Here is an 8999-nt window from a genome sequence, read left to right as displayed (position 1 = left end):
AAACGTGGTCTCATTTCTGCAGCTCTCCAACTGGAGAGATCCCTGGGATTTAGGACTTCTTGTGTCCCCGGACCTCAGATGATATATTCAGTATATCTGAGCGTTCCTGTTTCCCCACCGTTACCTCAGTAAATGGATGTAGGGCCTTTTGAGAAGGGATTCAGGGACTATTTTGTATACAATGTGTGGGGATGCAATATTTCCCATTAAGAGCACCTGACTTCTGGGGTCAATGGACTCTTCATCAGAGACCTGGCTCAAGTCTGGAAACTGAGGGTTTGTGATTTTTTGTTGCATTAGCCTTTTATTTTCCATCTCAAAATATTTTATTTCCATAATTCAAACTATCGCTGGCTTCCAATCTGTCTCCCTCTTATCAATATTAGGGTCCCCTAGTCTCAGCGAAGAGCCCAGTGTGTTGGTGGCCACGATCCTCTTACTCTCTGCTACTGTAATTATATCTGCTTTCCCTCGGATCGTCAGGTGTCACAGCATGAGCTCTGCTCTTCTACAGCTCTGCTATCCCCTATGACAATGGTGACCTCCTTTCATCCTGGTGTCCAGTGTTGCCCATTCTAACCTACAGGGGTCAGGCGGGCCCCTCTCACTTGTGTAGTCTTTATTACTCAACAGACTGTCCTCCAGCTCCTCCTGAGTCACACAGTCAACAGGTGATTTCCTGGCCTCATAGAACAACCATTTCAGCTTATCAAAGGCCACTGGTTCTTAAACTTTCTGGTCTTAAGACCCATTTATACTCTCATTGGTGTACAGTTACTCTGAAGGGCTTTTATTTATATCTACTAATACATTATGAATAAAACTGAGGAGCATTGAAATAGATTTGTGTTAAGTCACTTTAACAAAAAGAAGCTCATTACAAACAATTTAGGTGACCTACTTTAATGACAAACAAGCACATTTCCAATTAGTGAGAATAGTGGCATTGCTGTACATCTTGCAAGTCCTTTTGACATCCGACTCAGTGGGAAGCAGCTACAGTTTCTGCTCTGGGATTCAAGTTGTACTTATATATCGTTTTGGTTGAAGTATATGGAAGAAATCCAGCTTCACAGAGTACACAGTTGGAAAAGAGAGGAATACTGAAAAGTCCTTTTTAGGAGTTTTGACCATTCTTCTTTAATATTACACTAAAATTTGGGAAGTAGTAATCTTTCAGAGCACAGTTGTGATGTGAATCTGAAATACTTTTCATAAACTCTTCATCTTCTGTTGTAATAAAATCCACGTTCTATCACACGCTTTGAGCAAATCCTTTAGCCATGCATGATCTTGTAATATTCTGCAATGATCATCTGGCAAGAAAATATTAAGCCACTGTGTCAAGCAGATGTGGTTGCACCTAATTATATAATATTTAAAGAAACACATTATTTAATAAAAATCACCAATCTCCTGTTTAAGTATTGGGAAAATGCTTGAGCTCAAGGTGTAATAAATTTCTCACAATTTTATTTTTTTGTTAAATTGTCTGTTTCTCTTTTTCTCTCTCTTTCTTATTTTTTTGCCTTGAAATGGAAGGCCAACTCAGTTAATTTTTGAGAACATGACTGCCAAATAACCAAAAACCACTGTTTCTACATCATTTGTTATTTCAAGGCAAAATATTATTTCATTAAATGAGCTTGGTTGCCTTATAATGGAAATAATTTAAGAAGTGTTTTCTGTAATATAACTGTAGTAGTTTAGTGTGCAGTAAAAACTTCATACATAATTCCTATTTTGTCACATAGAATATTAAAAAAAAGTACTCCAGGATTAATTGTAGAAATTCATAATTCTGATACCCCATCAAGAGTGTCCCTAGGATCACTGACTTAAAATTAGCAGGGAAGATTATTAGTACGGTTTGTGCTACTGCCTTGGCTTTTTCTTTTTTTTTTTTTTGCTTTTTTCCCAACACACCATTGCTTCAGAACTATCAGTAGAAATATCAACTAGACAGAGTAGCTAAAAAATGAAAATGTGAATATGAAAATAGTTCAAGCTGGTGGATTTTCTGGAAGACTCCAGCATCCACACGGACCTGTGGAGCATACTTTTAGAAATGCGGGAGCATCATTTCCACCTACGAGGTGCCTCTCCAGCCCTTCATCAGAACCGGCTCTGACAACTAGGCAAAATTGATTAGATAGGAGATTGCAATTACTATATTGCACTGAATTGCAATGCATTGCATTTAACTTCTATCCAGGAGGACAAACTCATCTTGTGAGTCAGCACATTTTTGTAGTTCCTAAGCAATAGAAGTTAACTCTTCTCCAACAAGAAAGAGAGGGTTTTCTGCTGGTTCAGTGGGTGTAGAGCAGCTAGGAGCTCAGGATTGTCAAATATCTCCATCCCAAAGATCACTGTCTAATCTCATCCTTACCAGAACCCTATTTTTAACTTGTGTGATTATTAGTTCAGCATCTCCTTAACTACTGTCATCCTGGATTTTCAGCTCTTTCTGCCCTGGGCTGCAGGAGAAGAACTTTTTAAAGATGCAGTAAAGCCCTTCTGCCTTTCGTAGCAACCATATTGGCTAAGCCAGTATTTACATGACATGAGCCTCATTTTCTCTATGTTTTCTTTCATGCATCTGACATCAGAAACAAAACAGCTAAATTCACTATACTGGCTACTGTTATTGCCATATTTCTCCCACGTTGGGACTGAATAAACCAGTGTTTCATCTCTCACCTGTGCAGCTTCTCAGTCCACAGGGGAGAGTCTTAGTAAATTTGACACTGCAGCATGCTAGTGTTCTTTACCACCTCACTTACTACAGCAATGGAACCCATTTGCTATGTGGTCCGCAAGCAATATTGTTACAGTACTTCATCTTGAGGGTCTGCTTTCTAGGACAGTTTGGATTACTACAGAAACCAAAACTTAATCACAAATGGGTGTAAATATTTGTGTGGGTGGTGATCTCTAGAAACAGGTCAGTGATTGGAGAAAAGAAATAGGGAATGAGAAATGAAGCCAGTCAAGTGCATATTAAGAAGGAGGTTGTCACCAGTGGTTAAGTAGGGCTGAAATTTACTGTGAAATCTTGAGGAGTCTTTAAAACCTAACCTACTGTTGTTCCATTTCCGGGATGAAGAAGTTGGGATAGTGTTCCTCCATTGGCTAAAGGTTGTTCCTGGACCTCAGCCCTATTTCAGCCAGCCTTGGACCCGGAACAAGTCTGCTCAGTAGTCAGAGAACATTTTCAGGCAGATGCTTAAGGCAGAAATCCAAGCGTAGACTGTGTCTTTCTTGGAACTCTGGGTGAGCTCCAGATACAGCTAATACATGGGCTTGTTTCAGAAAACATCTGTTACAGATTCCTACCTGACGTGCACACCAAAACCAAACTGAGGAAGATGTAAAGGCTTAGATATGGAAGAAAAAATAAAACATAAAAATTTTAGAAAACAATCTTGCAATTTTAGAGTTTGAGGTACAGAAAGATTTCTTTAAGAAGGTACAAAACTGCAAAAAAGGAAAATAATGATCTTTCTTTACGGAAAAACAGTGAATAAAAATATTACAAACTTAGAGAAGATATTTTCAGGGATTAGTGTATAGTATATTTAAATATCCCATGAATAGAAAAAGAAAAGAAAATTCACTAGAAAAATGGGCAAAACATCCATGATTGGTAACATCAGTGAATTATGACAAAATAAAAATAGTTTATAAACATTTATAAAAATATTAAATCTCATTATGAAACAAGGAGAAGCAAATTAAAACTACAAGATTAGAGAATTAAACTGTCAGGATGCATCTGCTGCTGCAAGAATGTGACATCAAGGAACTCTCATCTTTTTCTGAAGGGATAATAAATTGCATAAATTTATGAAATACAGATTGGGATTTCAGAGTAGAATTAAACATGTACCTTCCTTTAATCTACCAACACCATTTATGGGTACCTAAAGAGACTTTTGCACACCAGTTTGTGTGCCAAGATGCAGCCTTTTAAAATAGATGTATTGTCAAGCTAGAAACAAACCAGGTGATGACTTTCAATTTTGATTCTATTTCTCACTATGGGTGAATTTGGGAAGTTACTTTACCTCATGAAAGTTCAATTCCCTCAGCAGTGAAATGAAAATAAGAGTAACTTCTAATTCACAGGCTTGTTATAAAAAATAAAGAATACATGTAATATTCTTATGTATGTACTGTCTTGTTTTATGATCAATAAATGTCAATAAAGTAGATAATGCTATTTTCATTACAGAGTTCTAGAAAAGATCATTTAAGGAAAAAGTAGATTATTCACCCTTTTAGGTTTTAAGAGCTTGTTAAATAGCATTTTAGTTTTATCCTTTTCAAGTCATCTGGCCTTAATAACAGTTTCTGCCCCCTGAGGTGATCAAGAGTAATAAGTGAGAAAATGTGCGTGATGCACTTAGACAGCTTCTGTGCCTAAAGGCAACACCTAAATATGTGAAGCCCACTGTTGTAATTTTTTCATTCTGTAGGATTATTCTGTTCTTAAAAAATTCTATGAAAATATTACATGGACTTGTTTCTTATTATTTTTCTTGGCCTCTGTTCTCACATATTGTGGATATTCTTTTTTTTTTTGTCTCAAAGCTCTAATCTTCTAAATAATATTTGGATTTTATTTGACTCTCCTACTTTGCTACACAGTTTTTTTGTGATTTAAAATTCCCAGAGTTGATTTTTTTTATTTCATTGAATTCCCTTGTCCTTTATCATCTTGCATATTTTTACATTTTGTCTATTTCCTCACAAGTTTCTCTACCAACTGGAACTTTTCCCGCTATGTTGTTAGGCCTGATTATTGATAATTTGTCTATATGGCTTGTAAATCTAAGGAGGTTTCCTTTGGGATTCAGTTCGGAAACCTGGGCTTAGTACTAGAAAAATAGAACAGTGCGAAATAACAAGCTAAACTGATAGAAATCAAATGAAAACTACTTGAGTTATTATGGAAAAAAAACCTCTGCAATATTCAGAACTCAATTTAATCATGAAAAATATTTGATCATCAAACAATAGGTAATGAAATCAACCTAAATTCCCCTAAATGTTAACGCAGGTGGCAGAAGCTCTCCGTGTAGTCATGTGTAGAGCAGTAAACACTTTGGGGTTCAGCTCCCTGAAAGCTGCCTTTCTCCGCATAGAGCCAGGGTGCTTCCCAGCCTGCCACACAAAATTGAGGCCCAAGAAGCAGAAGCATCATTTCTTGCATGTTTTCTGGAGCCACAGCATTTCAAATCCAGAACTGCTAAACCAGGGTCGCCACTTTAAGAGGTGGTTTGTCAGGGATACACAATGGTGGTAGTGAGTTTCAGAGCTGGAGTCAGGCTGGGGAGCACCTCCTTCTTCAAAGTAACTTCATGCATATGCAAGGAACATAGATCATGATATTGGCAGGACAGTGAGGCACTGGGAATAATAATTATCCTCAGGTGAAATGCTAAATACATTGCACAGTTCATGTGTTCAAATCTTGACTTAGTCATTTAACTATTAGCAGCATTTTACTCACAAACATTTCATGTGTGTGAGTGTGTGAGTTCATACTTATCTCACTTGGATCTTTCCTAGAACATTACTTTTACTATAATATTTTCATGAAGGAAAACATTTTCATTTACTCATTGAACTAGCACTTACCCAGCACATGCGGCCTCTAGAGTAGTGATGGCGAACCTTTCAGAGTTTTCAGTGGTAACAAACAGCACACTGTGACACATGTGCCATAGGTTTGCCACCACTGCTGTACAGGCTGGGGACACAAGTGAGGAGACATGAAGAACTGTTCTCAAGGAACACAAATTGGGGAGGGAGCACATCACTGGGGAGTTCTAATGACAGGAGAGGGAGGCTCTGACTGAGTTCTTATGGGACACATTGACAGCATCACCTGGACAGGACACAAGGATGCTAAGGGAGGTGAGAATGAATGAAGCCTGAATTTTCTCAAAGGGTGAATTGTTTGAGGAAGAGGGAGGAAAAGAACAGTCCTTAGAGATAGGGTGACAGAAATTCAGAGAGAAAGAATGGGATTTCACCAGAGGCTTTCAAGCAGAGCCGTGCCCTTGATGAACAATAATCCAGAGAAGGAGTTGAGGAGGATGAAGGTGGAGAGCCAGCTGGGGGTTTGCATCCATGGTGAGGATCCATAGTATATCTGGTAGGCGGGCACTATAAGGTTTTTAAATGAGGGAGAGCACAGTGGCATTATCGCCGTTACAGGAACCCTCTGGCTGGGGAGTAGAGGAAGGAAGATGCAGGAGGAAGAGACACCAATTAAAAGGCTGTTACATTCTTGCTGGCAAAAGATGATGAGGGCTGAAAGCAATTGAGCTATTAGACGGTGACATTCAGTTTCCAAGCCCGATACCTGGGCAGAGGAACAGAGAATCCTCAGAGTCAGCAGACCTCTGCATGCTCTTTCTTCAACTTTCTTCACATCATTTCCCACTTTCTAGAACAATATTGCAATCACTGCTTTAAATGAGCAAACTCTCAAGACATCTTCCTCCTCCATCCATCCATTACACTGTAAAAAAATGGAAACAATTAAACCTTTTATTATCCATCTTGAAGAGAGATCAAATGTAATCCATCCCACATGCTGTCAGTATGTGTGCTACAGATTCCTCAGCCTTTCACAGAGCTGTGGAGAAGTGGTAAGGTCTTATTCCAGGACAAAAACAAACTACTCTCATTTCCCCTGTATTTAATTTACGCCATGGCAACAGTAGCCTCAACACAGAGCTGCACTTTTGAGCTTCCTATTTATCCTGGAAGCTAAATGTACACTTCCAGGAAACTGCTTTCAGATAAGACCACAATTACATGTTAAGGAAATCTTTCAGCTGGGATGGACTTGCTTCTCCTCCTCCCCCTATGTCCCAATTTCTGTTTTAAGCATCATTCTCTTCATATTGCTGTTCATTTTTTTCTCTATTCTCAGCCCAGTGGGAACTGAGATGTTGGAAGATGGAATATATTTTTTCCCCTTGAATTTACTGTGTTTCAGAAAAAGGTTTGAGAGGTAAATGAAGGAAATGCAAGCCTTCCATATACAGAACTAATTTCCCAGATTCTTGGCATGCTGAAAAACTCACTAGGCTTGTGGTCCATCTTTGCTTGAATAATAGCACTCTGTCACCTAGAACTAGCAGGAGATGGGTCAGAATCCAGCTGAGAGATTCCCATTGGACAGCCCACTCTGCTGCCTGGAAACCAAGTGGATTTCTCTGAAAGTTAGTGTGCTGTATCCCCCATAGAACAGTAAAGATTCAGCAGCACTAGAGAACAGTAGCATTTTGGCTTTTAACAAACGTTTGTTGGCTTCCTACTGTGCAGGACACTACACACAACTGATGGTTGATGAAAATACTTTCAGTGCTTTTCCAGCCCTAAACTAGGAAACGTTCCTGGTATAAAATATTCTGAAGTTAGTGAGAATCACAAAATGCCCTGGAGGCTCAGTCTTGAAGGCGACATTGCTGGTTATCTAGTGCGAACACCTTCTGATGCTGCAATTGTCTTCTTCAGCAGCAAGTTTAGTTTGCACTTGCATGCTTGTGACAGTTGGAAACTGCCTACCTAGTGAGGGAGTTTTGAACTTCTTGAATATCTTAAAAATGCCTGGTTATTCTCATTACATTATTTCATGTAATATAAAACATAAGACAATAAGTCTCTCCCAAATCAAGCCTACACTTCATACTTTAAGGTAATTATTTTCACTGTCAAAATATTTCCATTTTAAATTTCTGAGGCTATTAGCCCATTTTCATATTATATAACATGACTTCAAAGTCTCTTATTCACCTGGTCAATTTTTTTTTTTTTTTTTTTTTTTTTTAATTTTTGGTCTTTCTCCGGTACCAGGAACCGAAATCACGACCTTGCGCTTGCCAGGCAGGCGCTTTGCCACTGAGCTAAATCCCCAGCCCCTACCTGGTCAATTTTTAACTAAATTCTAAATCATCATTCCTAAGGTGAAGACCCCAGCACTGAACACAGCATCCTCAGCTGTGGGCAGACCTTTGGGGAATAAAGAAAAACTAACTCTGTCCTTATTATAAACACTCTTCTTTCATAACGCAGCCATAATTTCTATCTGGAAATTTTTATTTGGAAGGAACACTTCCAACAGCACTGAAGGACCAGGGGAATAAGGTGATACACTCCTAAGTTGTAAGATAAGGCTTAATTCCAGACCAAAGCTTCTCCAGCTTTCTCTCCTGTCACCTTAATTTGAAAACAATGGAAATAGAAGGAAATGAAGACAGAAAACAAGAGAGAAAGAAGCAAGTTGATGATGAATGTAAATACGGTATATGGAGGAATTACTGTCTGTGAGATATTTGGGGGAAAGAACCCAGACTAGCTGTAGTCTTTCAGCTATTTACTAAAATTTATTTATTTACTTCATCAGTACATATTTTCAGTGCATAATATTTGCACTCGTTTTTATGAGCTTTCTGATCTTGAAAAGATACTTAATTTCTCTGAGCTCTATTTTTGTCATTTTGGAGTGGGAAGGGTGCAATATTGAACACATATATAACTATAACATTAAATGACTAGACAAGATGCTACATGAGAGCCTCTGCCATGTTTCCTTCCTTCTTGCTTCTTTCATCCTCAGCTGTGTGGCCCCTTCTCTTCATTTGCCCCTTTCACTCCATGTAGGTGCCAGGCAAAACCGGGAGTCTGGGAAAGCTATAAAATGTGAGTGGAGATGCCTCCGCAAGAGCAGGTACAGACAGCGCCTGTGGGACAGGTGCCACAGCACAGGGCCTCTTCCAGGTGCAGTTCTCGTAAACTCAGCCATCCCTGACTTCAGCGCATTCCAGTAGCAAAGTAATGCCTTGTCTACATGTGTAATCTCAATGCCCTTCCCCTGCCAGTTAATACAATGAACCCTACCATCATATTTATTGAAGGAAAATCCCACTAATATCAGTTCTTTCCTCTTTCTCTCTTTTTTCCTCTTTCTTTCCTTC

General features: G+C 38.8%; 1 long non-coding RNA gene across 1 annotated transcript in view; it reads right to left on the bottom strand.

Moving 5' to 3' along the window:
* Positions 1 to 887: 887 nt before the first annotated feature.
* The window catches only part of LOC106147715, a 13061-nt gene continuing 4949 nt past the window's right edge, over positions 888 to 8999 (bottom strand). The window contains exons 3-4 of the long non-coding RNA XR_001232624.1: positions 6377 to 6535; positions 888 to 1316 (exon numbers count right to left, since the gene is read on the bottom strand). This is a non-coding gene — a long non-coding RNA (uncharacterized LOC106147715). The remainder of the gene's footprint in view (positions 1317 to 6376; positions 6536 to 8999) is intronic.

The sequence above is a fragment of the Chinchilla lanigera genome, unplaced genomic scaffold, assembly GCF_000276665.1.
Source record: "Chinchilla lanigera isolate Chin_1 unplaced genomic scaffold, ChiLan1.0 scaffold00008, whole genome shotgun sequence".
NCBI classification, from domain to species: domain Eukaryota; kingdom Metazoa; phylum Chordata; class Mammalia; order Rodentia; family Chinchillidae; genus Chinchilla; species Chinchilla lanigera.
This window is presented reverse-complemented; position numbering and strand designations above follow the sequence as displayed.